This window comes from Bubalus bubalis, chromosome 23 (assembly GCF_019923935.1).
Source record: "Bubalus bubalis isolate 160015118507 breed Murrah chromosome 23, NDDB_SH_1, whole genome shotgun sequence".
NCBI classification, from domain to species: domain Eukaryota; kingdom Metazoa; phylum Chordata; class Mammalia; order Artiodactyla; family Bovidae; genus Bubalus; species Bubalus bubalis.
Window position 1 is genome coordinate 3,175,765 of NC_059179.1, and position 27,304 is coordinate 3,203,068.

At 37.4% G+C, this 27,304-nt stretch overlaps 1 long non-coding RNA gene across 2 annotated transcripts in view; it reads right to left on the reverse strand.

Annotated features, from left to right (window-relative positions):
• Positions 1–1,106: 1,106 nt before the first annotated feature.
• The window catches only part of LOC102412762, a 53,908-nt gene continuing 27,710 nt past the window's right edge, over positions 1,107–27,304 (reverse strand). The window contains exons 3-4 of one of the 2 annotated variants that reach the window (XR_003106261.3): positions 7,389–7,526; positions 1,107–2,044 (exon numbers count right to left, since the gene is read on the reverse strand). This is a non-coding gene — a long non-coding RNA (uncharacterized LOC102412762). Of the gene's footprint in view, positions 2,050–7,388; positions 7,527–27,304 lie in introns of both variants that reach the window. The other variant, XR_326894.4, reaches the window with a different exon arrangement.

The following is a 27,304-nucleotide window of genomic DNA, read 5'->3' on the forward strand; positions in this document are numbered from 1 at the left end:
AAAGTCTGTCACTTTTCCTCTGTTTCCCCATCAATTTGCCATGAAGTGATAGGACCAGATGCCATGATCTTAGTGTTCTCAATGTGAAGCTTTAAGCCAACTTTTTCACTCTCCTCTCTCACTTTCGTCAAGAGGCCCTGTAGTTCTTCACCTTCTGCCAAAAGGTTGGTGTTATCTACATATCTGAGGTTATTGATATTTTTCCCAGAAATCTTGATCCAGCTTGTGCTTCCTCCAGCCCAGCGTTTCTTTTGATGTACTCTGCATTTAAGTTAAAGAAGCAGAGTGATAATATACAAACGTGATGTACTCCTTTCCCTATTTGGAGCCGGTCTGTTGTTCCATGTCCACTTCTAAGTGTTGCTTCCTGACCTGCTTACAGATTTCTCAAGAGGCAGGTCAGGTGGTCTGGCATTCCCATCACTTTAAGAATTTTCCACAGCTTCTTGTGATCCACACAGTTAAAGGCTTTGCATATTCAATAAAGCAGAAATAGATGTTTTTCTGGAACCTTCTTGGTTTTGCGATGATCCAATGGGTGTTGGTGATTTGATCTCCTCTGCCTTTTCTAAAACCAGCTTGAACATCTGGAAGTTCATGGTTCATGTACTGTTGACGCCTGGCTTGGAGAATTTTGAGCATTATTTTACTAGCATGTGAGATGAGTGCATTTGTGCAGTAGTTTGAGCATTCTTTGGCATTGCCTTTCTTTGGGATTGGAATGAAAATTGACCTTTTGCAGTTTTTCAGCCACTGCTGAGTTTTCCAAATTTACTGGCATATTGAGTGCAGCACTTTAACAGCATCATCTTTTAAGATTTAAAATAGCTCCACTGGAATTCCATCACCTCCACTAGCTTTGTTCATCGTGATGCTTTCTAAGGCCCACTTGACTTCACATTCCAGCATGTCTGGCTCTAGGTGAGTGAATATACCATCCTGGTTACCTGACCCACTCCCATAATATACATTCAAAGATATCAGAATTAGTCAGAAGGTTTCAAGAAGGAGAAACTGTCCTTAAGCAGGATACATTGTTGTTATATAATCCTTAGCACAGAATTTGGAGAAGGCAATGGCACCCCACTCCAGTACTCTTGCCTGGAACATCACATGGACAGAGGAGCCTGTTGGACTGCAATCCATGGGGTCGCTAAGAGTTGGACATGACTGAGCGACTGAACTGAACTGAACCCTTCCCAACATAAAGAAGCTTTTAAATTTAAATGCCCATAGCCTGGTGTCAACCATGTAGATCCACCCAATAATTGTGGAATTTTTCCGTTTAATAGATTTTTCCTTTTAATTTTTTTTTTTTTTTAATTGAGACGTAGCTCATCACTCCAAGTGAATTTGAATGACCCTAAGATAAAACTTAAATCTCTGGCCAGCATCAGAGCAGGTATTATTAATTGGCCAGGTGAGAGGATCCCATCTAGTAATATCATGAAGATAGAACAGGAGTGAACACTCTTCTAAAATAAATTTCCTAGGGGGTATCCAATCAGAGCCCTAGAGAACAGAAATCCACCAAGGTAACCCAAAAGTTCTAGACACAGGTAATTGGCCGCAACTAAACAATTGGATTGAGTTTTAAACTAGCATAGAATTGTGTCCATGATAGAAAACATTTGATTGATAGGCATAGGTCCATGGAATCAAGAACATAAATGATCATACAAGTCAAATAAGCATCTTGGGCAAGATGTCTTCTTCTTCTTTTTTTTTTTTTTTAATTTAATTTTATTTTTAAATTTACAATATTGTATTGGTTTTGCCATATATTTGTCATCTTCTTCTCATCCTGGTGTAGTTTCCTGTGTTTGAGCATTGTTTTAAGGTGAGTTTTAGGTCAGTAGGCCTCTCTATAAACCAGTCCTGCTTAGGGGCCTTTGGAAGTGTGAGTTAATCCAAGAGTCAATTTACCTTCAATTTTACTAGGCATGAGCTAGTTAAGAGTACCTGATAGAAAGGTCCTTCCACGCAGCTTGGAGACAGTTCATTAAATTATGTCTTCTTCCAGTTTTGGCTGTGTATGAGGCATCTGATCTTCAACCAAAGACAGATTACTGAGATAAGTTTCAGAAACAACCCTACAGTGTCCTTTAATAATTAAATTAAATTTTACCATAATATACCCTAACAGCACAGAGAAGTCAATGGCAACCCGGTCCAGTACGCTTGACTGGAAAATCCCGTGGATGGAGGAGTCTGGTAGGCTGAAATCCATGGGGTCGCTAAGAGTCAGTCATGACTGAGGGCCTTCACTTTCATGCATTGGAGAAGTAAATGTCAACCCACTCCAGTATTCTTGCCTGGAGAATACCAGGGATGGGGGAGCCTGGTGGGCTGCCATCTATGGGCTCACACAGAGTCAGACACAATGGAAGCGACTTAGCAGCAGCAGTAGCAATCCTAACAGCAAAGAACTATTCAGGAAATGAGTGTTAGTAGATACTGACCTCCTTTAACAAACAGGGATTTAACATTCATTGAAACATCTCTTTCTCCTTAAAATCACCGTCATTTTTACCAAATATAATCAAATTAAGATCTGCTTGTAATATACATCTGGTTTCAATAAACTTGGCCTAATGATTTATATAACCATAATTGATCATAGACATTTTAGCTTTGCTGAGACTTTTATCGAATCTTCAGACTGAACTTTTAAAATAAAAACTTTCAGGGCCAGGAAAGTCATGCCAAAGGCTTATCACAGATTTTACTAACATATCTAAAAAAAAAATTCCTCCGTTCTCATTTCATTTCAGTTCATACACTCAGTCATGTCAAACTCTTTGTGACGCCATGAACTGCAGCACAACAGGCCTCCCTGTCTATCACCAACTCCCAGAGTTTACTCAAACTCATGTCTACTGAGTCAGTGATGCCATCCAACAATCTCATCCTCTGTCATCCCCTTCTCCTCCTGCCTTTAATCTTTCCCAGCATCAGAGTCTTTTCAAGTGAGTCAGTTCTTTGCATCAGGTGGCCAAAGTATTGGAGTTTCAGCTTCAGCATCAGTCCTTCCAATGAATATTCAAGACTGATTTCCTTTAGGATGGACTAGTTGGATCTCTTTGCAGTCCAAGGGACTCTCAAGAGTCTTCTCCAGCACCACAGTTCAAAAGTATCAATTCTTCAGCGCTCAGCTTATAATCCAACTCTCACATCCATACATGACTACTGAAAAAACAATAGTTTGACTAGACAGACCTTTGTTGGCCAAGTAATGTCTCTGCTTTTTAATATGCTGTCTAGATTGATCGTAACTTTTCTTCCAAGGAGTAAGCATCTTAAATTTCATGGCTGCAGTCAGCATCTGCTGTTATTTTCGTGCCCCCTAAAGTAAAGTATGTCACTGTTTCCACTGTTTCCCCATCTATTTGCCATGAAGTGATGGGACCAGATGTCCATCAAGAAGCTTCCATAAGCCTCTTATCCTTCTCTACCAGAGGGCAGAAAGAATGAAAACCAGAATAACAGAAAACTAACCAATCTAATCACATGGAGCACAGCCTTGTTTAACTCAGTGAAAATATGAGCCATGTTGTGTAGGGCCACCCAAGACGAATGGATTGTTGTGGAGAGTTCTGACAAAATGTGGTCCACTGGAGAAGGGAATGGCAAACCACTTCAGTATTCTTGCCTTGAGAACCCCATGAACAGGATGAAAAGGCAAAAAGATAGGACACAGAAAGATGAACTCCCCAGGTCACTAGGTGCCCAATATGCTACTGGAGATTAGTGGAGATATAACTCCAGAAAGACTAAAGAGATAGAGCCAAAGCAAAAACAAAACCCAGTTATGGATATGACCGGTGATGGAAGTAAAGTCTGATGCTATAAAGAGCAATACTGTGTAGGAACCTGGAATGTTAGGTCCATCAATCATGGCAAATTGGAAGTGGTCAAACAGAAGATGCCAAGAGTGGATGGAGATCGACATTTTAGGAATCAGAATTAAAATGGACTGGAATGGATGAATTTAACTCATATTATCATTATATCTACTACTGTGGGCAACAATCCCTTAGAAGAAATGGAGTAGCCATCATAGTCAACAAAAGAGTCCATGCAGTACTTGCATGGAATCTCAAAAACGACAGAATGGTCTCTGTTAGTTTCCAAGGCAAACCATTCAATATCACAGTAATCCAGGTCTATGCCCTGACCAGTAATGCAGAAGAAGCTGAAGTTGAACGGTTCTATGGAGACCTACAAGACCTTCTAGAACTAACACCCCAAAAGATGTCCTTTTCATTGTAGGGGTCTGGAATGCAAAAGTAGGAAGTCAAGAAACACCAGGAGTAACAGGCAAATTGGGCCTTGGAGTACAGAATAAAGCAGGACAAATGCTAATCGAGTTTTGCTAAGGGAACCCACTGGTCATAGCAAACACCTTCTTCCCACAACACAAGAGAAGACTCTACACATGGACATCACGAGATGGTCAATACCAATTTCACATTGATTATATTCTTTATAGCCAAAAATGGAGAAGCTCTGTACAGTCAGCAAAAACAAGACAGGGAGCTTTCTGTGGCTCAGATCATGAACTCCTTATTGCCAAATTCAGACTTAAATTGAAGAAAGTATGGAAAACCACTAGACCATTCTGGTATGACCTAAATCAAATCCCTTAGGATTATACAGTGGAAGTAAAAAATAGATTCAAAGGATTAGATCTGAGAGACAGAGTGTCTGAAGAAATATGGACAGAGGTTTGTGACATTGTACAGGAGATAGGGATCAAGACCATCACCAAGAAAAAGAAATGCAAAAAAGCAACATGGCTGTATGAGGAGGCCTTATTAATAGCTGTGAAAAGAAGAGAAGCAAAAAGCAAAGGAGAAAATGAAAGATATTCCCATTTGAATGCAGAGTTCCAAGGAATAGCAAGGAGAGATAAGAAAGCCTTCCTCAATAATCAGTGCAAAGAAATAGAGGAAAACAATAGAATGGGAAAGACTAGAGATCTCTTCAAGAAAATTAGAGATACTAAAGAGATGGGAATACCAGGCCACCTTACCTGCCTCCTGAGAAATCTGTATGCAGGTCAAGAAGCAACAGTCAGAACTGAACATGGAACAAGACTGGTTCCAAATCGGGAAAGTAGTACGTCAGGGCTGTATATTGTCATCCTGTTTACTTAACATATGAAGAGTACATCATACAAAATGCCAGGCTGGATGAAGCACAAACTGGAATCAAGATTGCCTGGAGAAATATCAAAAACCTCAGAAATGGAGACGACACCACCCTTATGACAGAAAGCGAAGAACTAAAGAGCCTCTTGATGAAAGTGAAAGAGGAGAGTGAAAAAGTTAGCTTAAAACTCAACATTCAGAAAACTAAGATCATGGCATCTGGTCCCGTCACTTCCTGGCAAATAGATGGGGAAACAATGGAAACAGAGACTTTATTTTCTTGGGCTCCAAAATCACTGCAGATGGTGACTGCAACCATGAAATTAAAATACACTTGTTCCTTGGAAGAAAAGCTATGACTAACCTAGACAGCATACTAAAAAGCAGAGACATTCCTTTGCCAACAATGGTCTATCTAGTCAAGGCTATGGTTTTTCCAGTAGTCATGTATGGATGTGAGAGTTGGACTATAAAGAAGTCTGAGCACCAAAGAGCTGATGCTTTTGAACTATGGTGTTGGAGAAGACTCTTGAGAGTCCCTTGGACTGCAAGGAGATCCAACCAGTCCATCCTAAAGGAAATAAGTCCTGAATATTCACTGAAAGGTCTGATGCTGAAGCTGAAACTCCAATACTTTGGCCACCTGATATGACGAGCTGACTCATTTGAAAAGACTCTGATGCTGGGAAAGATTGAAGACAGGAGGAGAAGGGGGCAACAGAGGATGAGATGGTTGGATGGCACCACCGACTCGATGGACATGAGTTTGAGAAAGCTCTGGGAGTTGGCAATAGTCAGGGAAGCCTGGCGTGCTGCAGTCCTTGGGGTTGCAAGGAGTTGGACACTACTGAGCAACTGAACTGAACTGTTGTCATTTCAGTGTTTATCCCATTAGCCTTTTTTGGTCTATGTACTATGTTTCACTTTTGATGCTTTTGAACTGTGGTGTTGGAGAAGACTCTTGAGAGTCCCTTGGACTGCAAGGAGATGCAACCAGTCCATTTGAAGGCGATCAGCCCTGGGATTTCTTTGGAAGGAATGATGCTAATCTGAAACTCCAGTACTTTGGCCACCTCATGCGAAGAGTTGACTCATTGGAAAAGACTCTAATGCTGGGAGGGATTGGGGGCAAGAGGAGAAGGAGACGACAGAGGATGAGATGGCTGGATGGCATCACTGCCTCGATGGACATGAGTCTCAGTGAACTCCGGGAGTTGGTGATGGACAGGGAGGCCTGGCGTGCTGCGATTCATGGGGTCGCAAAGAGTCGGACACGACTGAGCGACTGATCTGATCTGATCTGCAAGTATGAGCTTCATACTTACTGTACACAAATCTGGCTAGAGTGTTAGTCAGAGGTTGGCTTTCTGACACCCCTTTGTTTCTGTTTTTGAGAGATTGTTTCCCATTTTAAGCTGAATTCATCAGGGATAAAAATCACTAATGAACTTGTATAGTGGGCCCATGCACTGCTTGTGAGCTTAACTCTTCCAGGAGTCACCCCAGATTCATTTCAGCTCCTCTTACGTGTCTTGGGTTCTGCCTCTGGCAATCTAAGACCACCGTGGCTGCTCAGGTCGCTGAATGGCCAGTTCTTATGTGTGACCCCCAAACATGCAAGTATTTTAATTAATGAGTGGATTTCCCTACAGGACCACTGCACAGTATAAGGAACTAGACCTCCACCACTCCCATAAATTTCTCAGTCACCAGAAAAAATCAAAACCAGCCGAGAGGCGTCTTCTCCCTTTTCTTCAGAGCAAAGTTCTCATTTGTTTTCCTCACTTTTATCCTGACAAATTCTATAATGGCAATCAAATTGAGGAAAACTGTCAAATCAGCCTCTTACTTAACCACTCGGCCAAGACCACTCAGTCCCCTACAACGGAGCAACCTCAGCATTTTTCAGCTGAGCCCAGGGTTTTCCTTGATTTTTTTCCCAGTTGAGCCCTCCTACCCAGTACCTTTCCACTGGGTGGACAATTCTTCTGGCATCTTTCAGCCAGCCCCTCACCCTGTATCTTTTGACTGAGTGGGAATTTCTCCATATCTTTCAATCGAGCCCTACTCATTGTCTAGATCATGAGTGGGTATGCCCCGAATATTTAACCTGACCCCCCCCACACACACACCAGTATCCTGCCTACTGGGAGGGTGCAGGTAACCTGCTCCACCACCAAATAAAACTAAGAATCTCAACCAATATGGGAGATGTGAAAACCAGGAGAGACTTACCCAAATTCGTCTGCACTCCCCCAGAAGGAAGATGGGTGCAAGGAGCCACTGCTGGTACCAAAGCTCCAGTTCCTCATGGAGTCCAGTCAAAGGAAGGAAGTCTATTCCGGGTCCTTTTGTGGTCACCATAATTGTTGACTAAAAAAAGATGTACAACTTGAGAGTTGTGAGTTAAGTTTTATTTGAGGCAAAATGAGGACTGCAGCCTGGGAAGCAGCATCTTGGGTAGCTCCAAGAGACTGCACTAAAGCAGCAGTGGAGGAAAAGTCAAATTATAAGGTTTTGGTGAAGGGGGAGTTCAGCGCCATAAAGCACTCATTTTATAAAATGTTTTTGTTAGTCATGAGGATATGATATCACCATGAAGGGATTTAGTGCTTCTCTAGATATCAGGAAATGTAAGGATTGAGATCATAAAATCTGTTCCTAAAAACATCCAACTATCTAAAGACCTGTCCCACCAGATTCCCTGGAGCACAAAGTGCCTCACTCCACCCTGAACTCCCTCAGGGGTTGTTGAAGGTCAATAGCTATAGCAGCATGAGGTTCAATCTCTGTAGAGGCAGATGGTAAATGCTTTTGTTGTTCAATCATTGGCAATGCTCTTGGTAAGTGCCAATTTGTAGATGACACTTCAAAAGCACTAAGAGCAAAAAAGACATTGAGAAATTCTCTACAATCCTAATGTACACCTTATCTGGATGACTACAATAATTTTGACTGTGGTTAGGCTGAAGTCCATGGGGTTTCAAAGAGTTGGACATCACTGAGTGACTGACGGGAGACAGTCACTGAGTTTCTGATGTTCATCATCACTGATGTTCAAGCTGGTTTTAGAAAAGGCAGAGGAACCAGAGATCAAATTGCCAACATCCACTGGATCATGGAAAAAGCAAGAGAGTTCTAGAAAAACATCTATTTCTGCTTTATTGACTATGCCAAAGCCTTTGACTGTGTGGATCACAATAAACTGTGGAAAATTCTGAAAGAGATGGGAATACCAGACCACCTGACCTGCCTCTTGAGAAATTTGTATGCAGGTCAGGAAGCAACAGTTAGAACTGGACACAGAACAACAGACTGGTTCCAAATAGGAAAAGGAGTTCATCAAGGCTGTATATTGTCACCCTGTTTATTTAACTTTTATACAGAGTACATCATGAAAAACGCTGGACGGGAAGAAACACAAGCTGGAATCAAGACTGCTGGGAGAAATATCAATAACCTCAAATATGCAGAGGACACCACCCTTATGGCAGAAAGTGAAGAGGAACTAAAAGCCTCTTGATAAAGGTGAAACAGGAGAGTGAAAAAGTTGGGTTAAAGCTCAACATTCAGAAAACGAAGATCATGGCATCTGGTCCCATCACTTCATGGGAAATAGAAGGGAAAACAGTGGAAACAGTGTCAGACTTTATTTTTCTTGGCTCCAAATCACTGCAGATGGTGACTGCAGCCATGAAATTAAAAGATGCTTACTCCTTGGAAGGAAAGTTATGACCAACCTATTTAGCATATTCAAAAGCAGAGACATTACTTTGCCAACAAAGGTCCATCTAGTCAAGGCTATGGTTTTTCCTGTGGTCATGTATGGATGTGAGAGTTGGACTGTGAAGAAGGCTGAACGCTGAAGAATTGATGCTTTTGAACTGTGGTGTTGGAGAAGACTCTTGAGAGTCCCTTGGACTGCAAGGAGATCCAACCAGTCCATTCTGAAGGAGATCAGCCCTGGGATTTCTTTGGAAGGAATGATGCTAAAGCTGGAACTTCAGTACTTTGGCCACCTCATGCGAAGAGTTGACTTATTGGAAAAGACTCTGATGCTGGGAGGGATTGGGGGCAGGAGGAGAAGGGGACGACAGAGGATGAGATGGCTGGATGGCATCACTGACTCGATGGATGTGAATCTGAGTGAACTCCAGGAGTTGGTGATGGACAGGGAGGCCTGGCGTGCTGCAATTCATGGGGTCGCAAAGAGTCAGACATGACTGAGCGACTGATCTGATCTGAGTGACCAGCACACACACTTAGGTTAAAGAGATATCCTTCCCAATAATATAAATTCTTTAGGATATTGGGATACAAATTTTTAAGAAGAATAGGTTTCCACTGATCACTGTTATGATTTTCCTTTGATGATGTTCTCCCTAAATAGATTATTATTCCAAAGAGAGGAAAGAAGCAAGTTTGAAAATTCAGGAAAGTTCTATAGAGCAGGTAGTTCTAATCAGGATGTTATTTGGGGAGAAATGCTTATGATCATCCCAAATATCTACACATATGATAAATCATGTTGCATGTCTTTCTCTCTCCCTCCATTATTATCAAAGAGAGAACTAGTTTAAAACAAGAAAAAATAGTCTTAATTGAATTAACAAGGCCTTCAAAGGATACTCTGATAGACTTACCCATTAAATTAAAGGGCAGCCCTGCCAACATTTTTTGGGAAATGGAAAAGGTGTAAAAAAAGATTTTAAGAAAGATTTTTTATATCCTTCTGGCATTGTCTTACCTAAGTAATTTTCTCCTCCAGTCCCTCAATTTCCTGAGCCACAAGTCCTGATGTAACAATCACAAGAACTGAATATTGTAAGGGCAAGAATTATGACAAAGGGTGTTGTATCAGAATAAGTCATACACTGAATAATAAATCAATTCTTGCATTTTCTTACTTTGTTATGTTAGCCAACTTTTCTACTGTTTTGGAAGAATTAAGAAGTAGAAAGTTGCTTTTCTGTGAAAATACAGAAAGATTTTATTCAATTCATTAAATACTTGTTGAATGTGCAAACCTAAAGAAACTGTAAAGAAAACTAATATAATATGGTTTGGGTATTATCAAAGACTAATCCTCAAAGACTAATCTCCTCCCAGGAATTCTAAGAATCAAAAAGTGATCTTCTCTCATTAAGAGATTATGGTGGTCGTCTCTCCTAAATCCAATGTAGAGTTAGGATCTAATGGAAAAATGTCAAATAAATTCTAGATCTTTATTTTATATAAAGCTTCACTGAGAAAATCTATTGTTTGCAGATATAAACAATTTAAATGCACCTGTATCAGTTGGAAGGTGGTAAGAATTCATTATCATATACTCATACAGTCCAGTGCATTAATATGGAAATTCTTAAGGGGACCACAACTAAATAACTTAATATTTAAGTAGTTTGAAATCATAAAACCAAAAGGACAATACAACAAATCTATACAAGCCAAGGATTACTAAAAACTGTGTGAGCATAAATAAATATGGAAATTAATATAGAATTTTGGATGTTTTCAAAAGAAAACAGATGTTAAATGGTCTAAATTGAATTATTTAACTTTTAAATAATCTAATCTACATATTTGTCCACTTTGTTATTAATATATGAAATCATAAGTGCCCACTTACAACTGAAGGTGTGTGTGTTTGAGTGTATGGGGATATGAGTGGATAGACTAGGTAGATAGATAGATAGATAATCAACTTCTCTAGTAGTTAAAAGTATTTTTTAATAGAATATTTAAAAAAAGGTATGGAGAGAATAAGAAATTATTTTTAAAAACCCAATCAGAAATAATTTTCAAATCCAAAACACCATGCATCCCCAAAGACTAACCCTTCAGTTCCCTATAATCTCATCTTAAAAGCAGCATACCATCACTTCTGGCATGATCACACAACGACTTGATACACGGTAGGAGGGGATTATACAAGTTCATGGATAATGATCACTGGGAGCCATTTTAGGAGCCAGCTACCTCTGTCTGCTCTCTAGACAACAATTGTTCACGAATTGTATCACAAATTCCTAAAAACTCATCCCATTATAGCATCAGCTTTAAGTTCAGAATCTTGTGATTTAAATTAGGGGTAGCTACGTATGTGCTTTGAGCTGCATTCCTGAAACACAGCTACTTGAGTATAGTTTCCTCAATCTGAAAACTGGTGAAAGTAGATAAATGAGTTATCTGCCTCTCCCATATCCATAACAAATGATAAAATAGCATAGAATAATCTTCATAGGCACTCCTATTCAATAAGGGACAATGAGAGGCTAGTAGAAGTGAATATCTCATCAGAGTTCTGAAACCCAGTCAGGGAAATATTTCCTTGGATTAGGAATTTCCCTGATCAGGATTTAATCATATATGTCCTCAGAGATGACATTCCACAGTTCTTGGTTCCACTCTCTGGACAATTCTTCTATTCTTTAAGTCATCCCTCTTTCTTTATAAAGGTTGTCACATGTTTGAGTCTGAGTTGTCTACTAAGCCTACTCCCTGTTTAAAGAATTTGGAGATCCATTTTGAACTGTCTCTGTCTCTTTCAGTCCAAATTGTCAGTATTTGTACATATGTGATTTTCTTTAAAACTTTATGAATTATTGTGAATCACTCTATTAAAGAAACATGAACCCTTTAACTGCTTCAAAATAAGCTCTACTTTACCTTGTGCATCTGTTGAGAAGGGACAGTATCCAGCACAGGCTCTATTGTTTGGTTGGCTGGATCAAGTATAGAATAACTATATATTTTAGAGGAACTTTTGTCTAACTGAATAGCACTTCAAAGCATTACCTTTGAACTTTCTGAAATCTAATCAAATAATTTTGTGGTTACATCTTTGACTTCACCTTTGGGTCATAATTTCCTGGCAGTGCCTTGGACTTGATCAGTAGTCAAAAGCTATTTCTGAATTTTAGCATAATTTACCATCTATAGCGACAGAGGAGCTTTCCCAGCAGCTCAGATGGTAAAGAAACTGCCTGTAATGTAGGCGACCCAGTTTTGATCCCTGGGTTGGGAAGATCCTCTGGAGAAGGGCATAGCTACCCACTCCAGTATTCTTGCCTGCAGAATTCCATGAACAGAGGAGCCTGGAAAACTACAGTCCGTGGTGTCAAAAAGAGTCAGACACGACTGAGTGACTAACATGTTCACTTCACTTAAGGGCTTCCCTGGCTCAGATGGAAACAAATATGCCTGCAATGCAAGAGATTCAGAATTTTCAAAGTCATGGAGTCCATTATTCTTTCATGGAGTCCATTATTTTTTCATTTATTTTATTTTTATGTGTGTGTGAGCTGGCACATGGCAACCCACTCCAGTACTCTTGCCTGGAAAATCCTATGGATGGAGGAGCCTGGTAGGCTGCAGTCCATGGGGTCGCTAAGAGTCGGACACGACTGAGCGACTTCACTTTCACTTTTCACTTTCATGCATGGAGAAGAAAATGGCAACCCACTCCAGTGTTCTTGCCAGGAGAATCCCAGGGACGGGGGAGCCTGGTGGGCTGCCGTCTATGGGGTCGCACAGAGTCGGACACGACTGAAGTGACTTAGCAGCAGCGGCAGAGCTGGCACAACTGATAAACCTTTCGAGTCTACTGAATATCTTAGCCAAAACTTTTTCAAAGCTAATTCTTGAACACAGCTTTGTTAATACCATCTGCTGTCTGATGTGGAAAAAAAAAAAAAAAAAAAAGCAAAGTATCCACTCTCATAGTATTCACATTTTATTGGATATAGACATATAATAAGCAAAGAAATACATGTCTTGAAAATTTTAGCAAGTACAAAAAAAGTATTGAATCAGAGAAATAAGATAGTAATAGGTAGTATTCATTATTTCAGCTAGGATAGTCAGGGAATGGATATTATGACTTAGAGTAATTAGGGAAGGCCTATTTTTGAAGAGGTATCTTTGAACTAAATGATAAAGAGAAGGCAGTCTTGTAATGGTTTATAATGTTTCAAATAAATAAAAGTATGTCCAAAAACACTGAGGTAGGAAGGAGACTGGCATATTTTTAAAAACAAAAAGGTTCATATATAGTTTTCCTGTATAGATGTAGCTTTGATGCAGGGTTTAAAAAGAAAAAAAAATAAGTCTTTCACCTAAGAGGACAAATTCAACTGATAATTTAATAAAATTTGCAATTTTAAGTTAATAGAAACTTTGATTTCCCTAGTATTCATCTCTGCTATAAAATCATTTAATTTTAGTTTATCTTAATATATTTTCTTTTGTTTCACTGAATCTCAAAGCATATGAGTTTGTTTATATATTGCCACAACTGGTATCACGAAGATTGCAGTCAACTGTCATTATATCATATTCTTTCCTAGTTTTTTCATTTTCCAGAATTTTATCTTCTAACAGCATAGAATCTGTATAGATTTGACAAGGCAAAGACTGAAAAACAGAAAGTAGAATTGTCATAATGATAATTTCTAGAGTGGCTGTTTTAACTTTTCTTTTGTGATAATTTGTAAACATATGTGCACTAGAAGTATCTTCCCCAGAGAAAAGACTGACCTTCTATGTTCAAACTTTAAAAGATATACATATATACATCTTTCATCATCTTAGATTTTATTACCCTCTTGCCTCCACTAGACAACATAATGATCATACTCACAAACAAAAACTCAAACCAACAATAATACTGTTTGCTATTTGAAAGAGAGCACAGAGAACCACATAGCTGTGATGGGAAGATTTTCACAGGTGTCTAAAAGGAAATAATAGTATGGATTTACATTTTTCTCATTATTTCTTTCCAAATATTTGCTTCTGCTTGATCAATGTTAGCTTTCTCTTATTTCTGCACCCAGACACATGCAAATACCTACACACATGAATATTAAAAAAACTCCTTAAATATGTGGGTTATTAAGGGTAAGCAGATGGTCTTTTTATAATGTTTAAATTCTATTTTGATTCATTCACATAACTATAAACTTCCCTATTAAAGCTAGATACTCCCCCCACCAAAGAAAATCCATTAGCTATACTTACTAAGTCCATAAAAATTAACACGCTAACATTGAAAACATAATTGCTAAATTATTTATGGAACTCTCCTTAGCATAAATATTTTTAAGGTTGCCTATATATTTTCAGGTGAATTGGGCAGCAGATGAATCAATCCAATTAGAAAATATAAAAACCATTTACCAAGTCCCAGATCACTTATCAATAATATAGCAAGATGAGTGCAAAACAAGCTATTAATGTAGATTTGGACTTACTGGGAGTTGAAGCAGAAGACAAGCTTGTAGATATTGAAATTAAGAAAGAAGCAAAAGTTTAGAAATACTTGAATATAACCAAGGTTGAAGTTTATATAGTTACCACTTTCTGGAATAAAAACTTAAAATTCCAGATCAAGAAAAAAAAAGTAGCAGAAAATATTAGGCTTTTAAAAATGTTTTGATAATCTAGGGGGAAGATGTCATTCCTGGTACACTGCAAAAGTAAAATCAGACATTCAGGGAAGGATGGGAAACTTTGACTAGCTCAAAGTTCTTTTTGGGTACTGTTTACAAAGCTCGTAACTGGAGTCAGCATATAGAAACCTGAAAGTGTGAACCATAAAGTGAAAGCTATTTTTGCTGGTTGGGAGCCTGGAACACATTTTTTTTTTTTTATAGTAGTAATATGACTAGAGAAAATTTTAGGAGAGAATAGGGTTGAATAATAGGTCTATGAACATCATTTTAGCAAAGAGCATCTGTGTCCAAAAGAGGAAAAATCCATATTATTTTCTATTTTGAGTTGACCAATGAAACAATCTCTAAAGTACAATTTAGTTATCCTTCATTCTGTCTTTTGAAATTAAATAACACAAGATGCTGTTCAATTTATTATTTTCAAAGTATCCTTGATTTGGGAGCAATATTCAAAAAAGGCCAATTTTAGTTTCTATATTTGGGAGTACTTAAAGCCAGAGTATCAAATTTTAGGGCTAAAAAAAAATCATAGCTACTGGTGTAAAGTTATTAAGTTGTTTCTTAAATCATTATATATAATTAGAGTGGCAATATAAGTTATTGCCTAAATTGGGATTCTTTAAAAGCGAAAGGGTGAGTAATACATACTGAGCCAGAGTCAGGACATCTGGCATCCAGACAACACAGGTAAATAAAAACTGCCCACAGTAAATCACACATAAGGGTACCCTATACAGAATCAATTGCTTCCTCTTTGTGTATTTATTCTTCTGTCCTAATGCTTATGGCATGTCATTTTAAATGGCATCTCAATCTGAAATATATTTGTAACTCAGTAGCTTCTCTTATTGTCTGTGTTTTTCCCTTCAGGTAAGTGTATCAGTTCAGTTGCTCAGTCGTGTCCGACTCTTTGCGACCCCATGAACCACAGCACGCCAGGCTTCCCTGTCCATCACCAACTCCTGGAATCCACACAAACCTATATCCATTGAGTTGGTGATGCCATCCAACCATTTCATCCTCTGTCATCCCCTTCTCCTCCTGCCCTTAATCTTTCCCAGCATCAGGGTCTTTTCAAATGATTCAGCTCTTTGCATCAGGTGGCCAAAGTATTGGAGTTTCAGCTTCAACATCATTCCTACCAGTGAACACCCAGGACTGATCTCCTTTAGGATGAACTGGTTGGATCTCCTTGCAAGTGCAAGGGACTCTCAAAAGTCTTATCCAATACCACAGTTCAAAAGCATCAATTCTTTGGTGCTCAGCTCTCTTTATAGTCCAACTCTCACATCCATACAGGACTATTAGAAGAAACAGCTTTTTCTAGACAGACCTTTGTTGGCAAAGCAACGTCTCAGTTTTTTAATATGCTGTCTAGGTTGGTCATAACTTTCCTTCCAATTAATTTCCTTTCCTTTAATTTCATGACTACAATCACCATCTGCAGTGATTTTGGAGCCCATAAAAATCAAGTCAGCCACTGTTTCCAGGTAAGCATATAATAGAACCATAATAACCATTCACAAGCACTTTCAACTTTCTCTCTGTCTTTGATTAGAAAACAGATGTATTTTCTATCAAACTAAGCTTGTTTGTTTTCACTTACTGGAAAAGAAAAGACACTGAGAAATACTTGGTTGCTTATTTCTTTCGTTTGCAAAGGGCTAGAAATAGAACCAGAGAAGGAAATGGCAACCCACTTCAGTGTCAACCCATTCTAGTGTTCTTGCCTGGAGAATCCCAGGGACAGAGGAGCCTAGTGGGCTGCCATCTATGGTGTTGGACAGGGTTGAACATGACTGAAGTGACTTAGCAGCAACAGCAGAAGAAACAGAACATTACTGGAGTCTCTATAATAAGATAAAAGCAAATATTTCTATTTCTACATATCTGAAATTTTGTCACCATTCTCCTAGAAGCAATTCTCAAGAATGTATTTTTGCCCTTAAAAGTCAATAATATAAAAATGTAGTCTCAGCTTCGCCAGAGAGAGAAATAACTCATTCAAAAATTTACGTTGATCTCTCATTCAAATATACTCCCAATGATAAAATTGATTTCTCTTTCTTCTACAAATGTATTATTCAGTAAAAAGAAATTTCTTGACATGTTAATGGTGACTTCCTGCAGTCTGCTTGAATATGATTGTTAAAATAATAATTTGTTAATAACAAATATACTTATTTGTGTATTTCCTTTTGATGAGTACTCCACTATATCCCACTCCAGTACTCTGGCCTGGAAAATTCCATGGACGGAGGAGCCTGGTAGGCTGCAGTCCATGGGGTTGCTAAAAGTCGGACATGACTGAGCGACTTCACTTTCACTTTTCACTTTCCTGCATTGGAGAAGGAAATGGCCTCTTGCCTGGAGAAACTCAGGGACGGAGGAGCCTGGTGGGTTGCTGTCTATGGGGTCACACAGAGTTGGACACGACTGACGTGACTTGGCAGCCACTATGTTTGTTGTAGTTTTAAGAAGGAAATTTTAAAAGTTTTAACAATGAAAAACAGAACTAAATAGCCTCTTGATGAAACTGATAGAGGAAAGTGAAAGACTTGGCTTAAAACAGCATTCAAAAAATGAAGATCATGGCATCTGGTCCCATCACTTCATGGCAAGTAGATGGAGAAACAATGGAAACAGTGACAGACTTTAGTTGTGTGGGCTCCAAAATCACCGCAGATGGTAACTGCAGCCATAAAATTAAAAGATGCTTGCTCTTTGGAAGAAAAATTATGACCAACCTAGACAGCATATTAAAAAGGAGAGACATTACTTTGCCAACAAAAGTCCACCTAGTCAAGCTATGGCTTTTCCAGTAGCCATGTATGGAGGTGAGAGTTGGACCATAAAGAAAGCTGAGCACCAAAGAACTGATGTATTTGAACTGTGGTGTTGGAGAACACTCTTGAGAGTCCCTTGTAAGTGAATATTACAATATTCTAACCCCTTTCCAAATTTAAGCAATGAAATATTTGGAAAAACTAGAGGCCAGTTAAACACATACATTTAATTTGTAGCTGTAAATAAATATACATAAAAGAATTATATGAAATATGAATTTAAGTCAGAGTAATTACTTCCCAAAATATCTATCTCATTTTGAATTAGCAGTTAGTTCATTAGAAGAGATATGAATATAATAAAAATTCTTCATAGAAATCTGCATAGAAACTCTTTATAGAAATGAAATCAAATAGATGTATAGAACACGGGAAGAGACACAATGGACAGTGAGAGAGGATTTGAACATGGTTCCTCTGAAAAAAGGAAGAAACGGCAGCTTTTACCCAAGTTGAAAAAAAAAAAAAAATCTCAGGGAGATATAGATTTAACACAAACTACTATTTTTTTGTACAGGTGTGTTATGGAAAGGAAATATGAAGAGTCTGAGTACTTTGTACATGGATGAGGAAATATAATTTCCATCTGGCATAGTCTCCAGAGACTATGCCAAATGTCCTTTGATTCAGAAAAACATTATTTAGAGGAATTACAAATCTAAACATTATTTTCTCTCTCCCCATTAATTCACTGTGTCACTCAGAATCAGGGTGATACTTGCTACTATTGAGTCCAATCTATCTGATCATCATACCTAAGGATCTTCCTTACACCCTTCTCTGCAATTTTTAACCAAATCCCTTTTTCATATTACAGGTTAAAATTATTTCCTAAAATATATATCTGACCATGGCACTTCCTACTTAAAATCATTTAGTGGATCCTGATCATCTATGATTTTGAACTCATTATGATGAACTGCTGCATGTAAAAAACCTGCTAGGTCAAAATTCCTGCCATTCCCCTAATGTTCGGTTCCTTTTATATCCAATTTGTTAGTATTGGGTATATTCTAAGCACTAAGCATACTCTAGAAATCCACTTACATGTCATTTTGTTTATTCATTCATTCACTGAATATTTCTTAGTTACATTCAGTGTGTACAGAGAAATGGTGGGACAGGGTAAAAAAAAAAAAAAAAATGAATAAGGTAGTCACAATCTTTGTCCTTAAGAAACTACGTAATCAACCAGGTACTTTTCCCCACACTGGATTGATAATTCTCTTCTGGGTTCCCACAACATTCTTTTTTTTGTTTGTTTGTTTGTTTCAATTTTTCCCACAACATTCTAAGTATGTCTCTACCTTGCTGCTGCTGCTGCTAAGTTACTTCAGTCCTGTCCGTCCGACTCTGTGCAACCCCATAGATGGCAGCCCGCCAGGCTCCGCCGTCCCTGGGATTCTCCAGGCAAGAACACTGGAGTGGGTCTCCATTTCCTTCTCCAATGCCTGAAAGTGAAAAGGGAAAGTCGTGTCCGACTCTTTGCGACCCAATGGAGCCTACCAGTTTCCTCCATCCATAGGATTTTCCAGGCAAGAGTACTGGAGTGGGTTGCCATTGCCTTCTCCATTTCTCTACCTTAAGTCACATCAAAATACAGAGAAATAACCTATTTAATTTTGTATAATCCCAACAGACCATGAGTTCCTTGATGGAAGCATAAATGTTATTTGTATCTTCATCCCCAGCATATGACTTGGTTTTATAAAGTTTGTTAAATTTAGAAGTGCCTATACCATGGTTTGAAGGTATATACTATATTATGTATATGTATTACATGTAATATATAGTATAATAATTTCAGCCTGCATTAAAAATGTAGATTATAAAACAACAGATCATAGTTAGGATTTCACATTAAATACTAAAATTAAATATAAAATTCAAAAAATCTTAGAGAAGAATGAAAGCATAAATTATACTGGAGAAGAGAAAACTATACTAAGGATCTATACACACACACACACACAGAGTAAGATCAGAGAGAAATAACATGACACATAGATAACATTAAGGAACAGAGATAAAATAATTGGAATACAAACTACACTAAGAATCTAATTATCACATGGACCAACTTGAAGTATAGAATTGAAGTGTTATAGGATGGAAGAATGCTGATGAGAAAAAGTGTATCATCAGTCAGTTAGAGAAAAATAATGATAATTTAATATAGAAAATTAAGGCTAAGAAATGACTACATGAAAATATGGAGACTTGAATTTGCTTGAGGATACAGAAGACAAGGAGGATATTGAAAATAAAAATGGATTTTTGAATTAAATTAATAAATTATGGACAAAAGCTAATAAAAAAGATGTGTGATGACGAAACAGAATGGCTGGTAACTACACACCATTTGGATTCTGAAGGGATTGAAAGTTATTAAGAGTAAAGCTAGAGGGGAGCAGCATAAAGATCAGCATAAACAAGGAGTGGATTTTATGCAGGCAGAAGTGTTAGAGCATCTTGTGGATCAAAACTATTCAGGTAGTATGCAGAAGCAAGGATGTGTAGCATTCAGATGTCAGATACAAGGAGAGAGCCCTGAAGCCAGTGAGAGACAGAAGACAGAAGGCATTCACACAGGAGGCAGTCAGTCCAAGGTCAAGGAAAGACGCTGGGAAATGGCAGCTAATTCAGGTGACTTGCAGAACTGAGGCAGGCTTCTAGGAGGATTCAATAGGGAGCATTTGGCTGCAGGGAGAATGAAAAATTGTATCATCTGCTCACCCTTGGTTGATGATTGGCTTTTGAATTTTATAATTGCTACTGAGTATAAAAAAAAAAAGAAAGAGCCTCTATGGGAATGGAAACATTTATTACTTTCAAGGCAGAATGCATCTGAGTAAGTAAGAAAGGGATTAAAAGAGTAACCAACAATATGGTTAGAAGAAACTCCCCATAAAATAACCACAGGCCTCCCAAATGGCAAGGTGGAACTTCTACTTGTGTCAAATGACTATACAGGGTTGGAACTAGTTTGAAGATGTAACTTTTCACTACCACCAGTAATTATGCAGAAGAAAGAATGGATAATAAATATTACTCAAAAAGTAATATATTGTCACCAACAGTACAAAATTATGCAAAGTGTTAAAAAACAAAATCTTTCACTCATATATGAGGATATCAATTAATTAATAAAACAACTGTTGAATATTACAAATTGGCTTTTGTCTATCTTCCTATTGTCATCAATTTGAAAATCTATAAGGAAAAGGTTAAGAAAAATACTGCATCTCAGCATGTAACCTCTAGTAGAGAGTTGGAGGGTACAGATAAAACTGTGAAAACAACAACTAGTAACATTTTAATGTGCAGATTAAATGATGCTGAATAGAAATAACAATGACAAGAAAACAGCCCTGAGCTCGTGTGACAATATATACAATAAAACTTTAAGAAAAAGTGACAACTGTGATAATAAATGTACTTCCCAAGAAGAATTAAACATATTTTCAAGTGACTAGACTTCAAAAAAATTAATCACTTCCTTAATATACTTACGTATTATTCTTAAAATATCTATGGGAACAACTATAATTGTTATGTATAGGCATTTAGAAAATATATGTTGTCATTTTTGTATGCAATTTGGGATCATTCTTCAATGAAAAACAATTTCTGACAATTAGCTTTTAGGCCTTTGTTCAGGGGAAGCCACATTATCACATTAAAATCCAAAGGTCAGACATCTGTGAAGTATTGTGTTCAAAGCCAAGAAGCTGAGGAAGAAAAATTCTCTCTGCTTCATCTCAATATAAATTGCAGATTAAACAGTGTTTTAGATTGACATTGGTCATCCAATTTGAAATGTATTGTATTATATTTAGCATCTAAAATATCATACTCAGCATTGCATATGGTTTTAATTTTCAACTGCCCACCCTTGTACTTGGTATTGTACTTTCCAAATGGGCTTTTTGATCTTCAGATGATAGGATTTTATACCTAGAAAAAACAAGCAAAAGTTTTGCAAAATTCATTGCAGCCAGTGGTTACTTATTTGCTTATTCATTTATATTTTAAAATATAGCTCATTTTGTGAGTAAACAATAAGAAATGTAATTTTAACTAATTTATTTTTAGCAGATGGTAACTTACAAAGAAAAACACCTTTAGCATTTTGTGAGAACACTATTATTCAATGAGAACTATTTGAAAATGGAAACTTGAAAACCATTTCTTAGCAGAAGGGTCATATCAGAAAAGTTTCAGAGACCAATTTGAAGAGCCTTCCCTTGGATACAACTGAGACAATTAGACCATAATTAGCATGATAACTGCAATAACTGAAATTCATCAAATGTATTTAAATCTAGGTGTACATAATGATATCAAAACATAGCCAAAACCAACAAATTAAAGAAACAAACCAAAATGAAATGAAAGGTTCATTGGTCAGTATTAGAGAATGATAGTTAACTAACTTATTTTGTTTAAAACTGAGTAATAAAGGAAAAGAATTAAGAGTTTACCTTTCCTTAGTATAAAAACTATTCCTCACTGCAAACAAATAGTTGAAAGAAAAGTTATTTTTATAAATTTATGCCAATTACTTTTTAATTAAGAAATGATTGAAATTGAATATCATTATTATCCAACTTCTAGACTCCTAGAAACGTTCATCAATGACTGTCAATGCCATATAAACACAATCAGACACCATATACCTCCTGATAGACACATATGCCACCTAAGAAATATTCTTGCCAAAAAAAGTGGACCTGTTTACTTGAATTTTCTTCCTCAGAAATACAGGAGACAATGTAAAGCATTTTCAAGGACTATGATTTCTGTTTGCTCTGTCTTCCACTATGATTTATCAGAAGAACTTGGATTCATGGCATGTGGGATGAGTTTCTCCCTGTCATTTATTAAAAATAGAAAATTTTGAGCAGGTTGCAACTTCAATGAAGCACAATTTCCTTTAAGAAAGTAAATGAACACTTAGCCATTCCTTGTACTATGAAATGACAGGAAAATTAGAGGAGAAAAATATGAGTAGAGAGTGATCACACTTCCTCTGTGATTAATGCAAAGAAATAGAGGACAATAATATAATGGAAAAGACTAGAGATCTCTCCAAGAAAATTAGAGATTCCAAGGGAACACTTCATGCAAAGATGGGCTCAATAAAGGACAGAAATGGTATGGACCTAACAGAAATAGAAGATATTAAGAAGAGGTGGCAAGAATATACAGAAGAACTATACAAAAAAGATCTTCATGGTCCAGATAACCACAATGAGTGATCACTCACCTAGAGCCAGACATCCTGGAATGTGAAGTTAAGTGGGCCTTAGGAAGCATCACTGCAAACAAAGCTAGTGGAAGCGATGGAATTCCAGTTAAGCTTTTTCAAATCCTAAAAGATGATGTTGTGAAAGTGCTGCACTCAATATACCAGCAAATTTGGAAAATTCAAAAGTGGGCACAGGACTGAAAAGGTCAATTTTCATTCCAATCCCAAAGAAAGGCAATGCCAAAGAAGGCTCAAACTACTGCACAAGTGCACTCACCTCACACTCTAGCAAAGTAATGCTAAAAATTCACCAAGCCAGAGATCAACAATACATCAACAATGAACTTCCATATGTTCAAGCTGGACTTCAAAAAGGCAGAGGAACCAGAGATCAAATTGCCAACATCTGCTGGATTATTGAAAAAGCAAGAGAGTTCCAGAAAAACATCTGCTTCTGCTTTATTGACTATGCCAAGGCCTTTGACTGTGTGGATCACAACAAACTGGAAAATTCTTAAAAAGAAGGGAATACCAGATCACCTGACCTGCCTCTTGAGAAATCTGTATGCAGATCACGAAGCAACAGTTAGAACTGGACATGGAACAATAGACTGGTTCCAAATAGGGAAAGGAGTCCGTCAAGGCTGTATATTGTCACCCTGCTTATTTAATTTATATGCAGAGTATATCATGAGAAATGCTGGGCTGGATGAAGCAGAAGCTGGAATCCAGATTGCTGGGAGAAATATCAATAACCTCAAATATGCAGATGACACCACACTTATGTCAGAAAGCAAAGAACTAAAGAGCCTCTTGATGAAAGTGAAAGAAGAGAGTGAAAAAGTTGGCTTAAAACTCAACATTCAGAAAACTAAGATCATGGCATCTGATCCCATCACTTCAAGGCAAATAGATGGGGAAACAATGGAAACAGTGTCAGACTTTATTTTTCTGGGCTCCAAAATCACTGCAGATGGTGACTGCAGGTATAAAATTAAAAGACGCTTGCTCCTTGGAAGAACAGTTATGACCAACCTAGACAGCATATTAAAAAGCAGAGATATTTTGTCCAGAGATGGACAAAGGTCTGTCTTTGGTTTTTCCAGTAGTCATGTACGAATGTGAGAGTTGGACTATAAAGAAAGCTGGGCACTGAAGAATTGATGCTTTTGAACTGTGGTGTTGGAGAAGATGCTTAATAGTCCCTTCAACAAGAGTCCCTTCAACAGCGAGGAATTCCAACCAGTCCATCCTAAAGGAAATCAGTCCTGAATATTCACTAGAAGGACTGATGCTGAAGCTTAAACTCCAATACTCTGGCACCTGATGTGAAGAACTGACTCATCGGAAAAGACCCTGATGCTGGGAAAGATTGAAGGCAGGAGAAGAAGGGGACGACAGAAGATGAAATGGTTGGATGGCATCACTGACTCTATGGACATGAGTTTGAGTAAGCTCTGGGAGTTGGTGAGACAGGGAAGCCTGGTGTGCTGTGGTCCAGGGAGTCTCTAAGAGTTGGACACGAGTGAATGACTGAATTGAACTTAACTTAAAGAGTGAAATTCTGTTAACTAAATTAGAGAAAATCAAAGATCAAAAATTGGAAGGAAAGTGATGTTTAGTTATTAAAACTGCACTGTTTAGAGTTTAGCTTTAATAACCTACTAGATGCAGCCAAATATTTCCATTGAGATTAGAAGTTTAAAGATACTTTCTCATACATTTCCCCAGCTGATCATCACAAACTCCATTAAATTAAAAAAAAAGTCATTTTTCCTTCTTCAAAAATAGATGAGGAAACTAAAACTCAAATGTTAAGTAATTAGTCCAATACTCACAAAACTACAGTTCACATTATTTCATTTAATTCATTTGTGCATTCATTTAATTTGTGCAAATTTATTTAGTATTTTTCATATTCCAGGAAGTATACTAGATATTATATATAAGGTAGTGAGCAAAAAAAGTAATCTACTTTCATAGGATTTTATCTCACATTCTAGAGGGAGACATGGACAGGACACATGTAAACAGATAAATACACAAAAATTATTACTTGCAAATATAAATTCTCTTCAAATAAAAAATAAGTGCTATATGAATTAGCAAAGGAAATGCAACCCACTCCAGTATTCTTGCCTGAAGAATACCAATAGACAGAAGAGCCTGGTCGGCTACAATCCATGGAGTCGCAGGGAGTCAGACACGACAGAAACAACTTAGCACTCACTCATGCTATATGAATAGCTTATGAAAACTTTTATAAAGGTCTTCTTTTGAGACTGAAGAGATAAAGAAGAGCCAGAAGAAGAAAAGTGCTCAAGGCAGGAAGAACATCATGTTTCAAAGCCTCTCACTTCCTAACCATGTCTGCCACATTTGGTGGGGTATTGCTCCAGTTACCTTGTTTCAGATGTGTTAAGATCCTCCTATCCATTAAACTATTGATGTCTCTGTTTCTGGGGGAAAAAAAAGACTCTCATCTCCTATTTACTAGTCTAACCCAGCACTATTAGTGGCACTGTGTGTGTGTGTTTACAGGGGACAAGGTAAGTTGGGGAGTCATTCCTCTCTCTATCATAGGTGTCACTTTCTTGGACCATAACGTTTTAGTTAAGTTTACTGTGAAGTTTTGCATGAGACTATAACATGGAAAGATTGAAAAGGAGAAAGGTGAAAATGGTCATGTCTAATACTTTTGGATACATGGTCAGGAAATCTAAGCTCCAGGAAACTTCCACTTGCACATGGATTTGCTGGACCAAACTGCCTAGACTGAAGGGACAGAGGCCACATCAATAACACTTTCCACATAAGGTGGCTCAATTCCATTTTGCAAAATGTGGCACTCAATAAGTTCTTTTAATTATGGCAACAAACCTCTGTGAGATTTCCTGATATATGGCATTACTGAAACCAATTAGATGTTTCATAAAACTCACTGGAAACCTGTATAAGTTCTTTGAGATTTCTTTCTCTATATAACAGTTTCTTCCACCCCTGTCACAGGATAGATATTAAGGCATTTTGTATGAAAGTGGGAGAAATGGAAAAATGAGAGCAGCTGCTCAAAAAATGCTGCCTCCTTCTCATGGCATTCAAACAATATTTCTACAAGTGTTATATTTCAAAGGAATTTATATCTAAAGGAAATTTATTAAAATGTTTTATGTGTTTCCAGTAAGCCTCATCTTCATAAGCCTCCATAAGCCTCAACTGAAGCTAAATGTAGCTTGTCGGAATTATAAGCACAACAGTACTTTATATATTACTGAGACTGAGTTTGAAATTTGAAACTCCAGTGTGGCAAACCTTGGGGAAATGACTTAAGGCAATCATAGATGGGACAAGTATCTCTTATTTATTGCATATAAACAGTTTTGCATATAGACCCTCAAATCTAATGACTGAAAACAAATTTGGCTAATTCCAGAGTCTAGCCTCACAATGGTTATGTTGAACATTCCTAGAATAGAAAAATGTTAAATAGGAAAGTGTTATAGTCATGAACAAGCAGTTTGTGACACAAACCTAGAAGCTGGAAGGATCTGTGCTTTTGCTTCTGCCTACAAATTATTGCCTCTTGTCTAGGTATTCTCATGAGATGCCTTGTCTATGTAACAAATATTTACTCATCTTTCAAGAATCAGTTTTAGCATCACCCATATTTTGACACTAAAATATTTCTGCAATTATTTGAACAAAGGACTGGTGATGGTTAATTATGTGTTAAGTTAGAAAATGTTTTGGGATGGGAAAAATTTAAATCAGCTATATTTGAGTAATCAGATGACCCTCCATAATTTGGGTGGGCCTTATCTAGTCAGCAGAATGACTGAATAGAACAAAAAGACTAGCCTGCTAGATTGTTTGTGAATTGATCCTGAACTTGACTATTCTGGGTCTTCACCTGCTGGCCTTCAGATCAGAACTGCACCATCGACTCTCCTGAATCTGGAGCTTCTCAGCCCACCCTGCAGATTTTGTACTTCCTTGCCTCAATAATTTTGTAGCATGGAGACACACTAACAAAAAAAAAAAAAAAAAATTACTAATCATGCCCTTTGTAAACATGTGGAAAGTAAATGGGATGGACTGGGGAATCATCTCTCCTTCACTCTTACATTATTATCAGTAGCATTAGTATAGTACTGTATTGGAACTAACACTTTTATTATTATATTAAGGCAATTTTTATAATATTTTTAATATTTTTCTTCATATTTCTGTAACATTTTCAAATGACTATGTTTATGTTAATTTAAATTTGCAATTAAATAAAACTTGTAAAATGCTAACTCTAACATTTATTCCTATAGAAATTACTTCCCATATATGACAGGATATGATAGGCTATATATACACATATGCATATACACACACTACTTGGATACATTTATAACCCACAAAATAGGGGCCAACCATATGGTTTTATTAACATTCTTATTATGAACCTGACACTTTACAAGGTCCTACTGGTTAGGATTATGTTTGGTTGTGAGTAGCAAAGATTTGGAAAGTAGTGTTTTAGCCAAAATAGATATTCATTCTTTTATAAAAGAAAGGAACTAAGAATTTAGTTTAGAGTGAATATTGTCT